This window comes from Rutilus rutilus (genome assembly GCF_951802725.1).
Source record: "Rutilus rutilus genome assembly, chromosome: 10".
Taxonomy (NCBI): domain Eukaryota; kingdom Metazoa; phylum Chordata; class Actinopteri; order Cypriniformes; family Leuciscidae; genus Rutilus; species Rutilus rutilus.
In genome coordinates, this window is record NC_140215.1 from 25,541,788 (window position 1) to 25,564,443 (window position 22,656).

Here is a 22,656-nt window from a genome sequence, read left to right on the forward strand (position 1 = left end):
GTGTGTGCTTTTTTCCCCCCATCTCCTGAAACTATAAAAATCTCAGTGGTGAATCAGACTTAGTCATTCTTTCATGTGACAACGATGGGGTGACATTTTACTACAGTGTAGTCTGCAGTTCCCGTCAAGTTTTGGCAGCAGACGCGGTAGTTCTATGAATAAAAATGTTCAACGCAATGATACATTGCTGAAAACATTTACAGCTTTTACTAAAAGCTTGAAGGGAAATAGTAGAAGGATATAGCCTGTCAGTGTCACCACATGACCCACATGATTTTGAGTCATGATCCATTGCATCCATGTATCATTTGCTCTCTGTTTTGATAGAGTACACTCTTAAAAATAATGGTATGTTGTATCATGAAGAAATCTGAACGCTCTTGGAATCTTTCCTTTGCACAAAAAGATTCTTCATAGTGGAAAGTCTGTTTTTTTTTTTTTCTTTTTTTTTTTTTATTAAAAAAGGTCTTTTAAGAAATGTCCACTGAAACTGAAAGTTTCTTTCACAGAATGGTTCTTCTGGCATCACTGCGACAACCCGCAGGGCTAAAGACGCACCGGGGTAAAAGGCGCATTTGACTTTATTCTCTTTTAAACCACTAGATGGCACACAATTCAGCCCAGCAGGGATAGGTAATTTTTTTAATTTTTTTTCATCATTTACTCTCCCTGAAGTAGTTCCAAACTGGTTTCTTTTGTCTGCTGAACACAATAAGAAGATTAAAAAAAAATAATAATAAAAAAATAAAGTTTTAAGGTGGTAACCAGAGAATTGATGGGCCCCATTGACTTCCATAGTATATATTTTTTCCTACTATGGAAGTCAATGAGACCAGAAACTGTCTGGTTACTGACATTCTTCTAAATATCTTCCTTTCTGTTCAGCAGAAGAAAGAAATTCATACAGGTTTGAAACAACATGAGGGTGAGTATATGATGACAGCATTTTCATTTTAAAGTGGAGTATCCCTTTAATAATTTTCAGTTTTGTTCAAGGAAATTAAAGCAACAGTTTTTCAATAACGGAAGAATATGAAAAAGTATGGTATTTGGGGTAAAAGGTGCCCCTGCTGTTGGGGCTAAAGGCACAATTATTAACATGTTAATTATTAACATGATAATAAACAGCTGGCTGACTTTTCCATTTGCTGACATGACATGGTTAGATTCACATGGTAAATATAATTGATTATGTTGGGTGTCCACCTTAATATATGGTGCACCTTAATCACCATATTTATAATGAAACCATCATATTTAAAAATATCATATTAATCATATCATATAATAAAATGTAATATTTGTTTGTTACTAATGTAAAGCTATATTAAATTATTATGGGATCTCATTTAATGTTTTCAGAATCTTTACTTTTTAAAATAATGTAGTCTCTGTATTTTTTAAATTAACATTTTAATGACAGTATTTATTGGAGAAAAAAATAATAATTTTATTTAAATAAATCGGAAATAGTACAAACTTTGCTAAAGTGATCGTTTTGAACAAGTTTATAAATAAATAAATAAATGTATAGCCAAGCCTAATATTTTTAAACAAACAAACCACTTTTATGATTTTTTTTTTTTCTGCAGTCATACACAATGGGATTGAAAAGCACATTTTTCTTAAGGTGTGCCTTTAGCCCCGTTGTATAGGCTCTCATATGAAATCTTATCTTTTTTTTTTTCTTTTTTTTTAGGTGCAGGAAAATGGAATTATCAAATTTAAAATCCCAAAATGTAAAATAACTATATAAAAAAATAGTGGATATTCCCCTTTTTTTTCTTTTTTTTTTTTGTTAAAATAATGTAAGTCATACCATAGACAGTCTAAACCTTACATTACGGATCATTTATTTATTTATTGTAAAATATAATTGTAGGCTACTAGTAGGCACATGCATCTTTCACTTTCATTTTAAATGTATTGCAATGTATTACATGAGGGCACTGCTCTCATTCATGTATTAACTTCCACATGCTTGTAAACTTTACCCTACTTCATTAGTATTTAATATACTGTAAATGTTTCAATAATATTTGAGCAACCCCTCCATTATCATCAGCACCCCCAGAGCTCTCGCGCCTCCCTCCTCGCGCGCGCTGTGCCATGGCAGCGGTGACGTCACCCGTGCATTGACTCGCGCTGCTGGCTGAGCGAGCTAGAGGTTGAACACAGACCGAGGGTTAGAGAGAGTGAGAGAGAGAGAGAAGCAGCCTGGGCCCACGGACAAAAACTCACCGAAACGGATTTACATTCTCCACGCATCGTCTTACCCAAGTCTGCAAAGAGAGCGTGTTTTTCTGCGTGTCCTAAAGCCCGATCTATCAGGAGTTACTGCAAGGTAAGAAAAAGAACACACAAACATGTCAACTAGAGTAATAAAGGCTCGCTTAAAGTTGCCTGGGTGTGCTTTCCTAGCAAAAACTGTGTTCAGTAACGCGTCTATTGCTTCTATATCGAGGATCGGTGTATATGTTACAGTTCAAAATGAGAAAGAAACAAGAGCACTTTGAGTGATTGTCTCTCTCGCGCTCGTCTTTTGTCTCTACCAGCTCTGTTGCCACAATAGAGATCCCAACCGCCTCCTTAAAGTTGCTGGATTTGACACATCCGTGTAACAGAGAGTCATCTGTTGATTGATAGTAGCCTACAGTTTAAATGCCGCTTTTGGTTTGTTTTTGTTTTGAGACATCATATTAGAGAAAGAATGAAATGATGGCTGCTGAGAATGTCCATTGTCATTTTCTACATGTTGTGTGCTCGCGCCATGGAGTCATTCCACATTGTAAAACAACAGCTTTCCCTGACATATATATCCAGTGCCTTAAGAGATAATTATCTATATTGTTGTTTATTGTTTAAATATATATATAAATGTAATTCACTGAGGTGAGAGTGCTTTGAATGAATTAGCATGGCAATAAATGCACATTAGGCTACTACTCTGGAAGTGAATGAAACTTGGACCTTGATGTGAAGTGTGATTGTTTTCACTGGTATTAAACGGGTTATTCACCCAAAAATGAAAATTCTGTCATTAAATACTCACCCTCATGTCGTTTCAACCCCGTAAGACTTTCGTCGTTCTTTTTCGGAACACAAATGAAGATCTTTGTGGTGAAATCTGAGAGCTTTCTGTCCCTCCATAGACAGCTATGCAACTGCCACTTTGACGATTGAAAAAGTTCATAAAGAGATCGTAAAACGAATCCATATGTATTGAGCGGTTTAGTCCAAATAGTCTGAAGAGACGCAATCTCTTTATAACGATGAACAAATTTAATTTAGGCTTTTATTCACATAAACATTCAAAAACTTACACATCAGTTGTGGTAAACGGAAGCTCAAGCATGTTCGCTTGACGTGCGAGAACCAATGAGGTTCATTCTCGTGTTACGCAGCACGTTTGAGCTTCAGCAAGAACCAATGAGGTTCATTCTTGTGCGTCAAGCAGGTTCGGTTGAGCTTCTATGTTCGCTGATCAGTGTTAATATGTGAATAAAAGCCTAAATTAAATTTGGATGACTCTTCGTGACTGTTCCCCCTAATACAACTTAAATGCAATTTATGGCATTAATGTAAAATTTGACCTTGTTTCATGTTTTCTATTAGGATTTCTGCCATAGAAATCTCATGTTTTATTGAAATTGTATGTTTCAATAAACAATGTTACTAAATTTAATAACAGTCACATTCTACTTTGTGATATAGCAGAGGGGTTAAAGTTCAGTGAAATCTGCCTATTGGGTTTTGATGAAGTATATGAAGCGGATCCTTAAGTAGGCTACAGCAAAATACACAGTCTCAACAGAGGACATCGCTTGTTAAAAAAACTATGATGGCAAATGAAAATGCTTAAATAGTTGATTTTACGACACAGTTAAAGGTCATTTGAGAAGTTGGGCCCCCAAATGAAATATTTAGTTAATTTAATCCACTGTCTGATTGCTGGAGTTTGTTTAAAAATAGTTTCTTTCATGCACAAAGTAAACATGAAGCATCATGTGATTTTAGAGTTGTTGTGGATTTTCTACATTTACGGTCAGGTTCTTGACACTGTATTCCTTTCCGTCTCCCTTTCACAGACTCTCGGTACTTGCATACTTACCAGCATTATGATAATTTAATTTTACACCAGTCAGGATTTCTCCTGCCCGGCTTACTGAGTAAGTGGCTCAAATGCTGGGCTACTTTGAAGACAATAATCCTATTTTTATAGTTTCTCAAGAAACATCCTTAGAGGATTGAAAAAGCTTACATGCTTATACTTACTACACAGCGCTGGTACTTGTGCTAATATATTCCCATCACAATCACAAAATTCCAAAACCGTGTGCGTTTCAACATAATGTTGTATTTCTTGTCTGAGTAACTGAGTATCGATTTGAATGCATAATATGGAGATTTTCAGTTTCGACCGGTTCAAAGTTTCGCTCTGATCACACCCACTACTGACGTTTCTTTCACGAGTCGTGATTTGCAGTGTGTTGCCTTGCAGTGACAGGAATGTGGAATCTAAGGCATGACGACTGAACACGGTAGCAACTCTGGTTGCATTTTCTTTTACAAAACTCATGTAAGTGTCACGTTGTGTCTGTCATTGCGCAACGAAAGACAACATAATTGAGCTTACGTAATGCATCAGGCACATTCTGCCATAAACTGGGTCCCAAAGGGAAGGAAAACCCCAAAGTGTTAGGACATTTTTGGAACTGTAATCTTCAGGAATGGAAAAATGATTGACATTTATAGATTTTTCTAGAGATAGGCTACACTGTAAAATATTATATGATTAATATGATATGACAACATGTTTTTACATCGCTTTAACTCATCAAAATAAGTTAAGCAATTTTCAACTGTTTTTTCACAAGTTCTGTAAGATTCAACACATTTTTTAGAGTCAGTTTAATGTAATTTAGGTTGAAATGGCTTAAACATCCAAGTTGATTGTACTTAATTTAAGGCAGCAAATCTTTTTTTTTTTTTTTTTACAGTGTAAAATTAATTTTTATTTAAATGATTTTTAACCAAGGCTTAGAAAATCATTGCTTGGGGAACTTTTCTATTTAAAAATCTAATACAATACTGTCATCACAGTGTTCTCCTTTTATCTATGTGACCAAAGGAGGGAATTTGAATAGTCTTTTAGTGCTGAAATGGGCTAAAAATATCCCAAGCGCTCTTTTTTTTTTTTTACTTTTTTTTTTTTTACTGATCTCATTTACAAATGTGCTGTTTTCTGGACCGAGGCTCTGGAATGTGCTGTGCACATGGTACTCTCTCAGTACCAGCCACCAGTCTCCAAACAAAAGACTGTTTAGTCAAAGCGTTTCCCTCCATCTGAGCTTTGCCATTTATTTAGTACATGGGCATAGCTTTCGGTGTAAGTTCATATGTCCACCGTCTCCGACTTATGGAGCGCACCATCATTTCTGCTGTTTTTTGTTGTTGTGCATGTTATTGAGTTACAGTCTGTAAAGGCAAGATATCTATTAGTGCTGTCAGCCCTTGTTCACAAATGATGTACTTGTGATTTACAAATGAATCAGTCAATTAGAGACAAGCTTGGTTTTGCAGTTCCAGACATGATTTGTTTGAAATTATAGTTTGTGCTTGTTGGTAATTGCGTCCGGCATAGAAATCTTGCAAGGCAAGTGTTTTCTGCGTCTCTCAGCTGGCTTACGCCAACGTCTCCGCAACTGGCTCCCTCAGAACTTTGACCTAAATGTACTTTAACTTTTCTATAAAAGGCTGTAATTATAGTGTTTATGGATTTGGCAGAGTCTTGCAAGTATTCAGCGTGGCCGCAGATAGTTTGTGGTTTAGTATTTTGTAAATGTATTGATTTATCACATACTGGTGGTTAAGGCTACCCGTTTTCCCTTGCTGGGTGGATGTCCGCTAAAATGTTGTCAGTTTATATAGTAAATGTTCATGGCGCGCACATTTTTTCGTGAAATTGTGACCCTGTTTAAACCCTCTATCTAAAGCTGTAGAATGGATCTGGATGGTATGAATAAAAATCCCACTTGTCATCGTCTCCATAAATTTAGATTGTGGAAATCGTGTTGGGAGGGAAAGGCTCGCATCTGCAACATCACGTCACAGCAGAGCTTGTGGTTTGGAGCTGGAAATTGCTTTTTTTGTGACGTGCCGTTCTACAGCAAATTTTAATCTTTCCCAAAATAAGAGCCTTCATAAAAGAGAGAGAAGGCCCAGATTGCAAGCTCCGGAGACAGGCGTCCCGTCTAATAAAACGCACAGATGAAGGTTAAAGGTCAGGCTGGGGTTTTGTTATTTTTACCATAATCATTTGTAATCTCAAGCGGGCATTATGCATGCAGCTGATTTAGCAATGATGGAACTGAATTGGTCGGCTTGCCTCTGGTAAGAAAGAGGATTTAGGCTATCCTGCGCATCACAAGCGCTCCTACAATGTGTCATTCCTCTGCTTGAATGGGATTGAAAGGCTGTATTATATTTTTTCTTTCTTTAGCACTGGTTTTTATAGGTCATATGTGTAGGCTAAAGAGATTTGACTGTGAAAACGATCATCCACCGCTATTCCAGACTGTTCCACTAAATCTGCAAAAAAAAACCTCCCTTTTTTTCCACGTGGAATATTCAGTGCATGCAAAGCCACTATGAAAGATGACAGTTTGTGAAGATCTCATCTAGGGATGAATTTTCAACAATCTCACAGGTAAACATGAATATTTTACGAGGTGGCGATTCCATATGAATTTGTAAAACCGTACGAAAACATTCGATTTTTAGGGAAAAAGCATGAAGGTCCACCCCTGAACATAACCGTCACTGAGTCATAGGCGAATCGTATGAATAAAATTGTACAAATTCATACCAATTAGCCACCAATGCGCCAAAACGTAAAATAGTTCCGAATTGCCATTAGATTGTGTTGGGAACTGTGTTTGCTCGCATGTAAGATTTTAAATTTGACAAGTCTCAACAAAAGACAAATGTGATTGCTCAGGATCTTCAGGCGGTTTGTGCGTTTGCACAAAAGCCTCATTTAGCTTTGTTTTCCATGCAGACTTTGTTTGTGTCGGTTGCAATCTGGGTGTTCAGTGCTGTTGCGGTGGCATCCAATTAGAAAGGGCAATTTATTTAACGAGGGCATTGTTTGGTTAATTGTGTTTTCATTAAGGGATTGAGGTTTGTTGACCATGGGGAACGTTCTTATGAGTAACTATTAGCAGTTAAGGAGATTTTTACTGAGGAGCTGTACATAGTGTGAAAACTCACTGGAAAATTGAACTAGACTTTGTCCCTTGGCTGAACCTTTTCCTTTCACAAGCTTTCCAGGGACTATCTCAGACTTGTATAGCGGCATTGAGCATCTTTCTCTTTATGGCTTTGTTCTGTCTTTGCTGGATTGCAGTCCTGGCTGCTTCTTCCATCTATCCTCTTATCACTCTTTTTTTTTTCTGTCAGACCTCCTGTAGACAGAATTATGACTTCCCAGTTGGGGTGTAACGATACCCTCGTGTCCCGATTCGATACATATCACGATAGTGAACTCACGATACGATATTATTGCAATACTCCAAGACACATACTGTTGATTAAAATGCTAAATTTGGTATTACATTGTGGGTGTAAATGAATAGGCTTGGACTTGGAACCCAATTCACAGGACAATGGTGACACCATAAAAATATTCATGATTCTAAAGCTGAAAATACAGAATTATTTTAGACGAATATGCTTGTACTCGAACACTGACTAGATATAGGCCTATTTAAAATAATGTAGGCCACTTTTTACTGGTAACATTAGACATTTGGCATTATCAGGACCCAAAAATATCCCCCCAGTGAATATTATACACTATTTCAAATTATATAGTAGTTTAATGTAGTACTGACACTAAAACTCTGTAATAAACTAATAAAAAAAAAAATATATATATACATATTTTTGTATTGCGATATATTGTGACATGATATATTGTTGTTACACCCCTTCTTACCAGCATAAAGTTTGGCAGGCTATTTGACTGACATGTAAAGCAGCCAAGCACTGTTCGTTTTAGCATCGATATCGCGACATCGCAGGATATACGATGTACGGAGTATAGATCGTAGTTGATCTGTGATCCGGACGGACCGGCACCATGGTTTGAAACGCACATGATTCACGGATTAATTGCGAAGTTTATCATTTGGAAGTGTTTTAGGTCCTGTCAGTTTAAACATTCATCCTAATATACCCTCTGCTGTCTGTGTCATTGTCATGTTAATCAAACAACAAAATACAAAGAGAAAATCTCTTTTGTAGCTGTAACAAAGATGCATTTTATTTATATATTTATTTTTATTTTATACACTGTATATTTCATTATACAGTGAAGACTATGCAGTGTTATTTTACATTTGATTATTCAATTTATGTTCCTAAATACTGTTAGACTTACCTGAAAAACATAAAGCACTGTTTATTTAATTTGTATCTTTGTTCTATTGTATTTTTTTATGCTTGAAATTGGTTTATTGTATTATTTTCTATGCAGACCTAGTTTTAATGTTTATTAATTTATTAATATTAAGAAGTGTTTTTGGCAAGTTGCACCACATGACATTAGAGCCTGCATTAACCTAGCCATAACATTTGATAGTTTAAGTGATTATTATATTTTAAAACTTACCATGACACACAGTCAAGGTCTGTGATATCATTTTCCTGTCCATAAATTTTTTTGTATGTTGGTTGCACCACATGACTTGATTGAAATGATTGAAAAGTTTTTAAATATTTGTAGTATTTTTTTTTTACAAAAATGCTTCATCGCTTAGGCTACTTTTACTTCGAGAAATAATAATAAAGCATAATGCCAAACTACTTAATTGCTACTTTTGTTTTTAATGAGGATGTTTTCTTTGTGATATCACAACAGTTGAATAACCCTGACATTATTGATATTATATCCCAAAAAATAATTAAACAAAGTGCTATTTCAGAAATTAAAAACACACAAATAATTGAATAGGTATATTTAAATAATTGTAGTTATTAATTAATACAATTAATTAAAAAAAGTATTTACAAAATCAGCATCATATCAATGACAGATTTGTTGCCTGCAAGATTGATTAACTTCTCATCCAACCTGGTTAGATCCTGCGATCTTTGTAAGGGCTTTCCAGTAGGTCGGCAGTCTGTGGGCATAGAGATGCTTTATCATGTCACTCCATCAGCTGCTCCAGCAAGGTGATTGTGTTTTCTTGTAGCAGATATCAGACCTAATCTCCCTTATGAAAGGTTCTGTCATCTGTCTGTGTAATACAAATGCTCTCTCTCTTACGCACACACATCTTCTTAAAAAGTGCACAGATGCATCCCTTCTGAACATGATCAGACACAACATATTCAGCCCTTCTCTTTAGCACCCTATTGCCACGCACACTGAACTGATCATTAATTCATTTTCCAGTCATAAACACCCTGTGAAGGGCTTCTTGGGCTGCAATTAAGGGTCGCCTGCTCTTAACTGCATGGCTGGTTTTGAATTTCCTCAGTGAAATGGCCATTCTGGACTGGACAGGGCAGGAGTGTGAAATTCAACACTGCCTCTAAGTGCTTCATTGCAGGTCGGAGTGAGCAGCAGATTTGGGCCCTGCTTGCCTCTCTCCCCTGCTGATTCAGAGCCTTCTCCAGCCCTCCCCCTCGCTCAGACAGGACAGAGCAGAATGCAGGCTCAGGTGTAGCTAGAATTCATGAGAATTTGAAGAAGATGGCTCTTGGGTAACTGCATGTATACAAGTATAGTTTACACAAACATGAAAATTCTATCATCATTTGAGGCCTTGAGACGAAGAACCGTATAAGTCCATATTTTCAAATTTTGAATAATACATTTTTTTTTTATTTGGACTGTGAACATTATATTATATATTTTTATTTTACTTGAAGATAGACAACAAAAGCTTCCCAATTCTAATGAGATACGGTTTTTCAGTGTCAGTCTTAAAAATAAAAAGTTTTATGTTTATAGTTTTATTTTATAAAAGTTTATAAAAAGATATGTCCAGTTAATGTGGAATAACAGTATAAGTCCAATTCATCATATCGCTTTAAATCACTGGAGATCTGATTCCTTTATCTTAGTTTTAATACACTGTAGCTCTCCATTTTTTGCCGAGGTTTTGCCTATTGATGTCCGCAGCGGACATTAAAGCAACCGCCGTCTCCATTTTTCCTTAGTAGACATAAATGTTTTTTCCGCGTGAGACTATTTTAAAGTTGAAAATACAGAGTATTGGTCGAGCGAACAACGTTTCAGCAATATCAAACCTCATTCGGTTCCTGTATGTCACGTTACTTAGTGTCATAAAGACAACGCACAAGAAGATGTCAATCATTGGACTTACATTTGCGATCTTGGCCACTTGAGAGCGAATGTATGCGACAGGAAGTAAGTGCGCTACTGTTCCAGGTCTAAACAAATCCCAAAGCTCACTGCTCTTAATGAACATTACAGTAAATCCACACTATCTATGGCTTTGGAGCATTATTTATCATTTTTTATATTATAAATTATTCATAATTTATGATTTTATTGGTGCAGAGATTAGTATGTGTTGTGTATTTTGTAAAATTCTGCTTTTTGGAGTAATTAACAGACAACAGACAATAAGAAGTAGGCTATTAGATTTTAAATAACTTGGGTAATTTATAAATTTGTAAATTGGCCCTGACGGTTCCCCTCTGCACATTTGTGTTTTCGTGTTGTATTCTTGTGCAATAAACTCGTATGAATTTTGTTAATGATTAATGATTGGCTGTTGGGTGATTGGATAACATTTTTGGCTGAACTATCTCTGTCAATCAATAGGTTAAGCAGCAGAAATTCCTGTATAGTGAGTGTTTTAGCAGCTAGAACATGAGTAGATGTGTTGAAATACACCGCGTTCCAAATTATTATGCAAATTATATTTTACACTGATTTTCCTGAATAGTCGATGCAAATGATTAATTTTCAAGTCACCAACCGTTAAGGTGATACACAGGGCAACTTTTTGAGCAATGTTGCTGGGCAATGTTGCTGTCAACGGGCAACCAGATGAGACACAGGGCCCACGACCAATCTAAATTATCCAGATATAAATGTTTTGCCCATCTTCAATGGGAAAGTGCCCAAGCAACAATCGCTCAGCAAGATTGCCCAGCAACATTGCTCAAAAAGTTGCCCTGTGTGTCATCACCTTTAGGGTATGAGTTGAATTTCATTGAACAAACCACCCAACGAAAACAGTATTTAAAAAAAATAATGCACTGTTCCAAATTATTATGCACAACAGAGTTTGAAAACATTTGATAGGTTGTAAAGAACTGAAAATGGTCAATTGTTGAATTTGCAGCATTAGGAGGTCATATTTACTGAAATCAAAAGCTATTTCAATCAAACATATCTTAACAGGGCAAGTTACATGCTAACATAGGACCCCTTCTTTGATATCACCTTCACAATTCTTGCATCTTGCATGAGTTTATAGAGAGTTTCTGCTTGAATTTCTTTGCAGGATGTCAGAATAGCCTCCCAGAGCTGCTGTTTTGATGCAAACTGTCTCCCACCCTCATAGATCTTTTGCTTAAGGATAGCTCCAAAGGTTCTCAATAGGGTTGAGGTCAGGGGAGGATGGGGGCCACACCATGAGTTTCTCTCCTTTTATGCCCATAGCAGCCAATGACACAGAGGGTATTCTTTACAGCATGAGATGGTGGATTGTCATGCATGAAGATGATTTTGCTACAGAAGGCACGGTTCTTCTTTTTGTACCATGGAAGAAAGTGGTCAATCAGAAACTCTATACTTTGCCGAGGTCATTTTCACACCTTCAGGGACCCTAAAGGGGCCTACCAGCTCTCTCCTCATGATTCCGGCCCAAAACATGACCCCACCACCTCCTTGGGACATGGTGGCCATCCACCAACCATCCACTACTCCATCCATCTGGACCATCCAGGGTTGCAAGGCACTCATCAGTAAACAAGACTGTTTGAAAATTAGTCTTCATGTATTTCTGGGCCCACTGCAACCATTTCTGCTTGTGAGCATTGGTTAGGGGTGGCCGAATAGTAGGTTTATGCACGACTGCAAGTCCATGGAGGATCCTACACCTTTGAGGTTCACGGGACTCCAGAGGCACCAGCAGCTTCAAATACCTGTTTGCTGCTTTGTAATGGCATTTTAGCAGCTGCTCTCTTAATCCGATGAATTTGTCTGGCAGTAACCTTTCTCATTATGCCTTTATCTGTACGAACCCGTCCGTGCCCTGAATCAGCCACAAATCTCTTCACAGTACGATAATCACGCTTAGGTTTTCGTGAAATATCTAATGTTTTCATACCTTGTCCAAGGCATTGCACTATTTGACGCATTTCCGATGGAGAAATCCTTTTTCTTTCCCATATTGCTTGAAACCTGTGGCCTGCTTAATAATGTGGAACATCCTTCTTAAGTAGTTTTCCTTTAATTGGGCTCACCTCGCAAACTAATTATCTCAAGTGTCTGAGATTGATTTCAGTGATCCAAAGGGCCCGGAGACACAATACCATCCATGAGTTTGATTTAAAAAACAAAATATTGAATGTTTATGACACTTAATTCCAATTTGCATAATAATTTGGAACGCGGTGTAAATGTGCTGACCAATGCCAGATGTTGGAGACAGTGAGGTTAATTGTCTGTGAGTAGGTGACCAGACGCTGTGTCTGTATCTGGGACTGCTTCAGTGCTCCACAGCCCAAGGCCTGACCATTCACAGTCAGCCTCTCAGAGAAAGGTAATGACAACAGATTTGTGCTGTCAACCACATAGAAGAAGAGACAGGAGATTGAGTTAGAGGGAGGGTGAGAGATAGAAGGAAAGGAGGAAGAAAGAGAGAGGAAGAACAGAGGAGTTCACATGGGAAATTCACTATGCTATGTACCAGTGGGAAGTTGAGCGTTCACTGTCAAGTCTGATTCTGTTTGTGCAGTGTTTGCTTCTTTGTTTTGTCAGAGGGTTTGTTTGGAGAAGCGTTGGTGGCTGTTGCTCCACTTAATTTAATTAACTTGGTTTTCTGCTTGTTTGAGTCTAGTTGTGTCTAAGTGTTTGGCATCTCTAAATAAACAGTTGTGCTTGTTGCTGAGGTCCATGACCCGATGTGAGATCCACCAATCAGTGAGTTTCCCGAATCTCAGTCAAATGTTTGATTGGTTGAAATTATGGAGAGTATCTCACGTTTGTCCTTGGATGCTCGGCCGATGAGCGACTATGACATGATCCGTCAGAAATCATTCTAGCATGCTGATTTTCTGCAAACATTTCTTATTATCAATGTTGAAAAGAGTTGTGCTGCTTAATATTTTCGTGGAAACCCTGATACATGTTTCAGGTTTTGGTTTAAATAGAAAGTTCAAAAGAAAAGCATTTGCTTTTGACTTTTGTAACATTATAAATGCCTTTACTGTTACTTTTGATTAATTGAATGCATCCTTAATGAATAAAAGTATTAATTTATTAAAGAAAATCTTACCGACCACACATTTTCTCTGTTTCTTTTTTTGGTAAAACATTTTAAAACATGTAAAATGCCACATTGAACTTCCATGAACCTTTCTGAGTGATGACAAATCTTTAAAACAGACAGTCTATTAATTCCGTGAAATGGAAAGAAAAATATGCTCGTAAATTATGAGAGAAGGAGCAGGTATGGAACTGGCCCATCCACGCATGTTTTAGAAAAGGCATTATCAATAATGACCAAATAAAAAGCTTTTTTTAAATCATTACAATGATGTTTAACTTGTATTGTTAGTAAAATAATGAATACATCATTAATATCTAATATCTTGCTCTATACACACTCATAAACACACTCATACATATTAAGAAAGCCATAGCAAACATTGTGAGGATAACTGAATCCCTTCTCGGAAGGCAGAGTACATACACCATAATGTGAATTTGATACCCGGAGTCTTTCCTTATCTCCCCTTTTCTCTCAGTTCAGGGAACGGATGTAGAGAGTAGGACGTGTTAAGCTGTGTTTACATCAAGAGTTACGTGATCCTACGTATATTCTCCATCTCCGGACCTGTTCTCTCTCATAAGTGAACTTTGAACATGGGTGAGGTTTCTGTGAAATTTCTCCTCTAGTAGTTCTTTTGTAAGACAATACAGCTTGAACTCTTACCCAATTTCTTAGAAACTGTGATGGGGCCTGATAGACAATCCTATTATCTCTTCTTTTATCTTACTTTCTCTCTTCTTTTCCCCCTCAGGGTTTTTTTTTTCTCTCTCCACAGTTCCCCCCTTTTACCATACCTCTATTTCTTCTCTGAGTCTGTCATAATCTTTTAGGTTCACTCATGGTTGGAGACGGTGCTTTTTAAACCTTAACATTGTGACTCCAACAGTAGAATTTTTTAGATTATTTATTTAGTTTAGCTGACTGCTCAGGCTTTGACTATTGGCATGAAGTCCGGTCCACTTTGCAGCTTATTCTGCAAAATCCCCAAGTTAGACTCAAACCACAGTTGCCTTTGACTTCATGCTCTTAATGGGGCAGGAAAATCTGCACTGTTAAAAATCATCATAATTTTAATGTTGAAAGACTTTAAAAATGCTACAGTAAAAACCTATTAATTGGTGAACATTAAGTTTCCTTACTATATACAGTGAAGAACTATAATGAATCTAACAGGACATTTCAAGTAAGTCTAAAAGACGGTTTACTGTAAACAGTGTTTGGAAATGAAAATTTTCAGTGAAAAGCCTTAAACTGCGTTCCCAGAATTCCCTGTGTGACACTTCACATTTTATGTTTTTCTTTTCATTTAAATAATTGCTTCATCTTAGTATTTTTCTGAACACTTATTTACTTTAGGTGTTCATGTTACATCTTATGTTATTAAATGAATGTTTATTGCATTATTTTAGTGTTATGTGTAGGAATGCACCTATATGAAAATTTTCTCCGATACGATAATTCTTTATATTTGAAAGCCGAGAACTGATATATTGGCTGATCAATCTAAATCCACATTTTTATATACATTTTGAGAGCCTGATTACAAAAACAAGTCTCATTATTAAAAGCCACATCCCAAGCACACAGTTATAATGTTCTTATTGTACTTTTATGTAGCCTGTATGACAGACTTAACTGTTGCACTTAACTGTATTTTCCTTTTTTGAAGTGATTCCAATCATATTTCAAGCAATTCAAATAATGCGCACCTGAAGTGTCAGCTGAAGGAAATAATCCATTATTTATCAGCTTTAATATATCGGCCAAATTTTCTTATCGGGCCGATAACAATATGGTGGCTGATTTATCGTGCATCTTTAGTGTGTTGCCATGACTGTTATGTATTTGTGTGCATCTTCTATATTTGTTGAAAAGCTACTTGTGAAAAACTTTGAATCATCGTGTGGCTTTCTCGTTACCACGTGTTTTTATTGTGGTTGTCACTCAGTATATTATAGGCCTACTGTGTATAAATTCACTTTAATTTAAGTTCACTTTGTAAAACCTAAATTGCTACATCCACGGGTGCCTTTTTTACCGTACATTTCAGAGATTGTTCAAACAAACTCTGAATATTATTCGATGGACTGTGTGCGGGTCCGTAAGAATGTCTGGTGATTATCTGTGTCTGATCTAAGTTAAACTGTTAAGACTGTTCTTCTTTGTCTATGTCCCAGTGGTGGATCCCATCAGCCCACCGCTTTTTGAAAGTACCCTTGCATTGTGTCCACTGGCCTTGCTCTGGTTGTGCCGCAGTGTGAATTGCATGTCGGCTGAGTGTGCAAAACGCTCCTCCTTTATTCACGAAGGGGAGTGATAGTCCCAAAGAGAAAGAGAACACACACGCTTTCCCTCTCTCGGCCCTCTTTGGTGGAAGCACGTGAAAGTATTTGCTGATGAAGCTATGGTGTGTGTTTGTTGGACGGATGCCACGGGTGCTTGGGCCATTGACTCTAGGCATGGGTCAGCCGACTAGCCGTCGTCCATCAACCGGTCGACTAAGAGGATAACAGAGATTTGCGTCTTTTAGTTTTTAGACCTTTAGCATGGTATAAAAACTCTGAAAGCCATCAAAGGACCACTTTTGTAACCGATTCAGCGAAATATAGCCTAACTGTTTCAATCATAGAGAGGATCCCTGCAGAGTGCTGACCCTATTGAAGTGTCTTAAAACTTGACAGCTATATGATTTCAGGTTGTTAAGTGTCATGTGGTGCAAATTCTAAAAATGTAATAAATGTATGAATAAATAATTCCTAAATACTTTTTACCTGGAAAATAATACAATACCATTCGTGGTTCGTAAATAGAGTAGTACATTTATTCAGCAGGGACAAGTGAAATCAAAGTGATATAAAGACTTTTATTATGATTAGTGTTGTCAATTGATGAACTATTCGCACATTTTTCTGTAATTAATCGTGAATAATCGCACCTAACATTAAAGTTTTATTTTTTAATATATTTTTATATTGTAATTTCACATTTAATCTCAAAATTAATGTAGAAACAACATAAAGACATTAGCATATATTTTAAATATTTGTTTAATGGCATCTTTTTATCAATACTGCTACTGATGTTTCTATGAAATATAATTTTTCTCAATTTTAGCCATTAATTATAGCCATTCAGCATTACAGTATAATTTAAAGCCAAAGGATGACGGGAAAATTTTTTATTAATCGCGTTCGTTAAGTAACACGTTCATTTTGACAGCACTAATTACAATACAAAAGATTTATATTAAATGCATTATCACAGTTTCCATAAAAATATTAAGCAGCACAACTGTTTTTAACTTTATATTTAATAAATGTTTTTTTTTATGCATGTTAGAATGATTTCTGAAGGACCATGTGACACTGAAGACTGGAGTAATGATGCTGAAATTCAGCTTTGCCATCACAGGAATAAATTATAGTTTAAAATATATTAAAATAGAAAACAATTATAATATTCTAATATTATTTCACAATATTAATGTTTTACTTATTTTTGATCAAATAAATGCAGCTTTGGTGAGCACTAGAGATTTCATTCAAACACATTTAAAAAATGTTTAAAAAAAAAATTCTGCACACATTTAATCAATATATAAGGAAAATATCTTATTACTTTTTACTTAATGTTTCACCACATTACATCTTCACAGTAGTTAATTTTTAAAGCTATAAGTTTTTAAAAACCATATGAACCCAATATGAATGCAAAGATAACTATTTACAATAAAAATTAAAGTTTTTTTTTTAAATATATATATATAAAAAGAATACTTTTCTTTATCATGTGTACTCTTGGATGCCATTGACCGTGTAGTTTTGCACATCCATAATTGCTTCAGACTCTGGCCTTGCTTTCTGCCTCAAATGGAGAATCCAGCTTGTGTCGTTGTTGGTGGGAATTTTCCTTGATTTTCTACAAGGGGAAAAAGGCATGCATCAGTGCTTTTTTTTTTTAGATTTATGATGAGAAGTTTTCCTGTGGTGTTTTTAGATGTGTTTTCAGACAGCTTTGAATCGCAGTTCTAGCCTTGGAGATTAAACACCACAGCATCAGTTGGCAAAACCTGGAACTGTTCAGCTGTGAATGTGAGTATGGGCCACAGCTTTGATGGATGTAACAGATTGGATGCCGAGGGGTTAATCTCTGTAAACCTCAGTGCAGTAAGTATAAATGAGAATGGAAAAAATGAGTATGAATGGCAGAGAGACAAGCGACAGGAACGACCTGACCTGAACCTTCACTGTGGAGACGAGATTCTTGGGCTGCTGCCATCTCTCCTGTTTGTTTTGTATGACTGGAGCCGGAGTGGTGTGGTATGTTAGCATATTATTTATTTGTACATGTGCTCACACATACTCGGTTTCAAACTTAAGAGCTTAACAAAACAAACTCAGTCAAATTACTCACAACTATTAGCATTGTGTTAAGGGTGTGGACAAGCACAGGTTAATGAGTAAAGCTTTTATGGCACTCAGGGCCCTATTTTTACGATCTGAAACGCAAGTATCAAACGCGAAACGCAAGTAACTTTGTGGGCGGATCTCTGGCGCTGTTGCTATTATGCCGGCGGGATAAATAACTCTTGCGCTCGACGCAAATCTAAAATGGATTGATCTGAAGTTCAGACCAACCCATTTTAGATTTGCGTCGGGCGCAAGAGTCATTTATCCCGCCGGCATAATAGCAACAGCGCCAGAGATCCGCCAGAGGGCGTAAAGTGAAATAACCAATCAGAGCGTCATCTCACATTCCCCTTAAAAGCAGGCACGTTTGTTCCATGGCGGATTGCTATTATAACGGCGGATTTGCCAGGCGCACGTCATTCAGCATTACAGTATAATTTAAAGCTATTCATTTTAACATTTATTTTAGGCTTTAAAAATAAATAACAAATGTGTAAGCTAGATTTATGCCTATTTTTTCACATCTTCATGGACACCACAATGATTTCCCTCGTGTGGAATATTTTTCCTTGTAATTATGTATGGTTTGCAAAAATGTAAACTGCTGCATCTGTGTAGAGTAGAGAAGCAAAGTGTATGCACGTTGTGCACACGCTACATTATGGCATTAGTCAATAGTAGGGGTTGCACGACTACTGATTTCTGCTAGTCGATTTCTTATCAAAACAATACTCGAGTTACTCGACTACTCGTGGTTCATGCTACTGTAAATGAAAAGACATGAAATAGCTAGATCTTATCAATAAACATTATTAATTCATAGCCTAATGCAACAATTACATAAGTAAACTCTCAAAACATTATAATTATGACATTTCATTTTAAATTTTTCATGTAACAGTCTAAAGCCAAATAAATAGCCGTTCTTGCCTTTCATTTCAGACGGGGCCGTTCACATATCGCGTCTTTTTCGCGCTCAAGGTCAACATTTCAAATGTAGGCGAGCGGCGAGCGCGCTCATAATGGAAGCAACGTGGTGCGCTAGTTTTTCCAGGCGGGTTTTTCCTTCTCATCTCCAGAAATATATCTAGTAGTAAAGCTAATGCAAGGGCTAGAAATCAATTAATCCTTTGCTGATACTTCTTCGTTGTCATCATGGAGAGCACAGTTCATGGTTGGTTGCATAGCAACGACAGACGCCATGGGAGCGCAAGCGCTTGTAGGAGACAGCGGCACGGCCGCGCTTTCCGCACGTTTTTAGACGCAATATGTGAACGGCCTCTTGCAGAGTTGGCCAATTACTATATTTTTGTCATGCTTGATGAAATACTTCCACACATCTGACGTGTGGTGTCTATTGGTGACGTTCGCCATTTTTAATTCATTTATGGTTAATGGACGCTCGAGTAGTCGATTGTTTCCGACAGCGTCGACTAGTGGTTGAAGTAGTCGATCTATCGACTACTCGACTAGTCTATGCAAGCCCTAGTCAATAGTCTGTAGTATGGTCAATAGTCAACCATGTTTTGTCTTCTTTTATTCCGTGAAGTTGAAAAACTTCACTAAACATTATTTCTAGCGTGCCCGCCATCCAGTAATTGCAATAAGCTTTCGAAATCATTACTTTTGATATGAAACGGTTTCAGCTTGAATGTTGTTTTCACACACTTTAATGTGGCTTGACAGATCACTGTATCTCTTTATATTTACTACAAGTTAAGAAATAAACATGAATGAACATCACAAGGTACATTGAAAGAAACAGTACCACTAACTGAAATGTATCATCATGTAATTAGGGCTGGGTTAAAAATATCAAATTCACGATTTTAATCGATTCGCATTTTGAAGAATCGAATTTGATTCTTAAATCTCAAGATTCTGATATGAAACAAAGTCTCAGCTTTCGAATTTGGTCAATTTTATTACAAAATTCAAACAATAAGTGCCGTTTTGGTGCTGTTTAATGTGGTGTGACAGATCGCATACAGTGTAGCGCCTCAGTTCAAGAGAAGCAAAAGGAACTGATAATTTCCTCCGCTTTAATAGTTAACGCATAAAATAAACATGAATGAACATCAGAAGGCACATTGAAAGGTATAGTACAACTTACTGAAATCAGTATCATGTCTCATGTAATCGCTTAATCAGTGTTTCAACCGCAGAGAGACGTCAATAAAACAGCTTAAACAATGTCACATAATCTAACATTTACCTAAGGGAAGCAAAGTCCATCAGTGGTCATGGGCGGAGCATGTTGGCTTGATTATTGAGAGTGTTTAGACTTTTTGAGGATAAAAAAAAAAAGAGAGGAGTGAATAGATTTTTTTCATTGTATGGTGGTTGTGTCCACACACTGCAAAGACATTAATATGCAAACACCATATGAAAGTGAAATTTGCATTCGATGACCCCTTTAAACTGTTAGTCACATATTCATTATTTCATGTGTGTTTGAATAAATCTGTCATGGAAACAAGTTTTTAGTACAGACACCATTTAAATGATTTTGTTTCAACAACGTAGTGGAGTAGAAACATCATTATGTCATAAAGATGATGACAGGATCACAGATCATGATGATAGGACTACTGCTTAAAGGGATAGTTCACCCAAAAATGAAAATGCTGTCCTCATTTACTCACCCTCATGTTGTTCCAAACCTGTATGACTTTCTTTCTTCTGCTGAACACAAAAGAAGATATTTTGAAGAAAGTCGGTAACCAAACGACTGATGGACCCCATTGACTTCCATAGTAGGAAAAAATATATATATACTATGGAAGTCAATGGGGACCAGCAACTGTTTAATTACCAACCTTCTTTAAAATATCTTCTTTTGTGTTCAGCAGAAGAAAGAAAGTCATACAGGTTTGGAACAACACGAGGGTGAGTAAATGATGACAGCATTTTCATTTTTGGGTGAACTATCCCTTTAATGTGCAATTTCAGTTTTTGTAACTGTTTGTACACATTTTATTAATTAATTAATTGATCATTAAACAAACTTTATTTTCTGTTTTCTTTTGGGGCAAAATGAAAACAGTTTAGTTGTTCTGGTAAAAAAAAAAAAAAAAAACACAAATAAATATTTTGCCGCATCACTAGTACAGTATGTGTAAGTCCAGTCGCACGATATTTTTCATTATTATTTTTTTATGAGAAAACTCTTGTCATTATTGTAGGTCCACACCATATCTCTAAATGTACCAAAGGATAGCTGAAAACAAAATTGTCAATTTGGAGAGGAAGATGTAATCTCCAAAACAATATGTGTGCAAAATCATATAATTAAAAATTCCATGATGCAGGTTCCTTGAGGTTAATATAATCCCAAACAACAGTATACCATTAATATCAAATTGCATAAGTCCCAGGTCTTACTCCATAAACTGCCAATTAAGAAAAGCTTAGAAGATTTCATCTTAGAATTTGGAGACCATTGACCTTTGTAACAGATTGACCTAATTAATTGGGGTGCCATGCAGGTGATAAAAAAATGTAGTAGGTTTAGAGTCAGTCAGCCATACAAAGGATTTAAACATAAAAAGTAGGAACTCTTAATATGTGGATGAATAATTAACACACAATTATCAACAGGCTCAATTCATAGAAACTGGTATTAGTTTTTTGAGCAAAATAACATTCAGTGAGGGGAAAGCATTAATGATTCACAAATGCAAAGTTCAACAAAAAAGAAACCAAAAAATGATTGAATTTCTTAGAAAAGTATCCCAGAAATTCAAATACTCAATTCCCAATTCTGGGGCCCATTTAACATGACAAAATCTTTCAACAAAAATAAATCAGTTCATTCAAAAATTCAATTCGTTTAAATTCACTTTTTAGCTCATTTGGGGTGCAAACCACCAGTTTCACAAGTTCACATTAATATTTCTTGACTGAGTTCTCAATCCAGCATAGTAGCTTAGAGTTCATATGCTCTTATACCATTGAGTCCATTCAGACCAGCACTGAGCAACCAGTCCACTGTGCAGTTCAGAAAAAGTTTTTTCAGCACTTCAAACAATATTTACCATGGACACTCAACTGGCAAACCCAACATAAGAATATAAGAAAAAAAAAAAAAAAACTTGTTTGGTTATTTTGAGTGAACACTTCATGAAGGGGATGGAGAGCCAGTGGTTCCCGAAGATGAAATATTTTGTACTGAGACGTGATCGAGCAAAGAAACTTAACTGATTTTCAGGCTGCATCATTAGACTTGTTTGCCAGAAAGAATCCCCTTTGCCTTTCACAAACCTTCTTTTTTTTTTTTTCAATTGCTGTCCATCTATCCTGTAAGCCATTTCTGAAATGCATCCCTCTGTTTACAGAGGAAATGATGTGCACTCTGACCCAACCATTTCCTGTACAAGAGCATGTTTGTCCATTTTGTTGAGTGTCACATTCCTGTGCTGGATTTGGCAGTGTGAGTGTGTGTGCTGTTATTATTTCCCCAGCTCTTTATTCTCTTTTTTTTGCCTTTTTGCATTACGTTGCGAATGCAAATAAATGCTTTGTTAGGTAAATAAAATAGAAGATAACTTTATTAGGAAGTGCAACGTAATTCATACTTTACATGGAACTGTAAAAATTATAGTCTGACCCTCAAACAATTCAAAGACGCAACCATCTTCTGAAAAAACATCTGTTATCTGTTAACAGAGAGACTGAGAATAGACTGAGACCAAATGATGCTA

The 22,656-nt window shown here is 36.4% G+C and overlaps 1 protein-coding gene across 1 annotated transcript in view; it reads left to right on the top strand.

The window, feature by feature from the left end:
* The first annotated feature begins 2,154 nt into the window (after window positions 1-2,154).
* Window positions 2,155-22,656, top strand: part of nck2a (NCK adaptor protein 2a) — a 65,886-nt gene continuing 45,384 nt past the window's right edge. The window contains exon 1 of the mRNA XM_084420727.1: window positions 2,155-2,344. The gene's annotated coding sequence lies outside the window, so the exon portion shown is untranslated. The remainder of the gene's footprint in view (window positions 2,345-22,656) is intronic.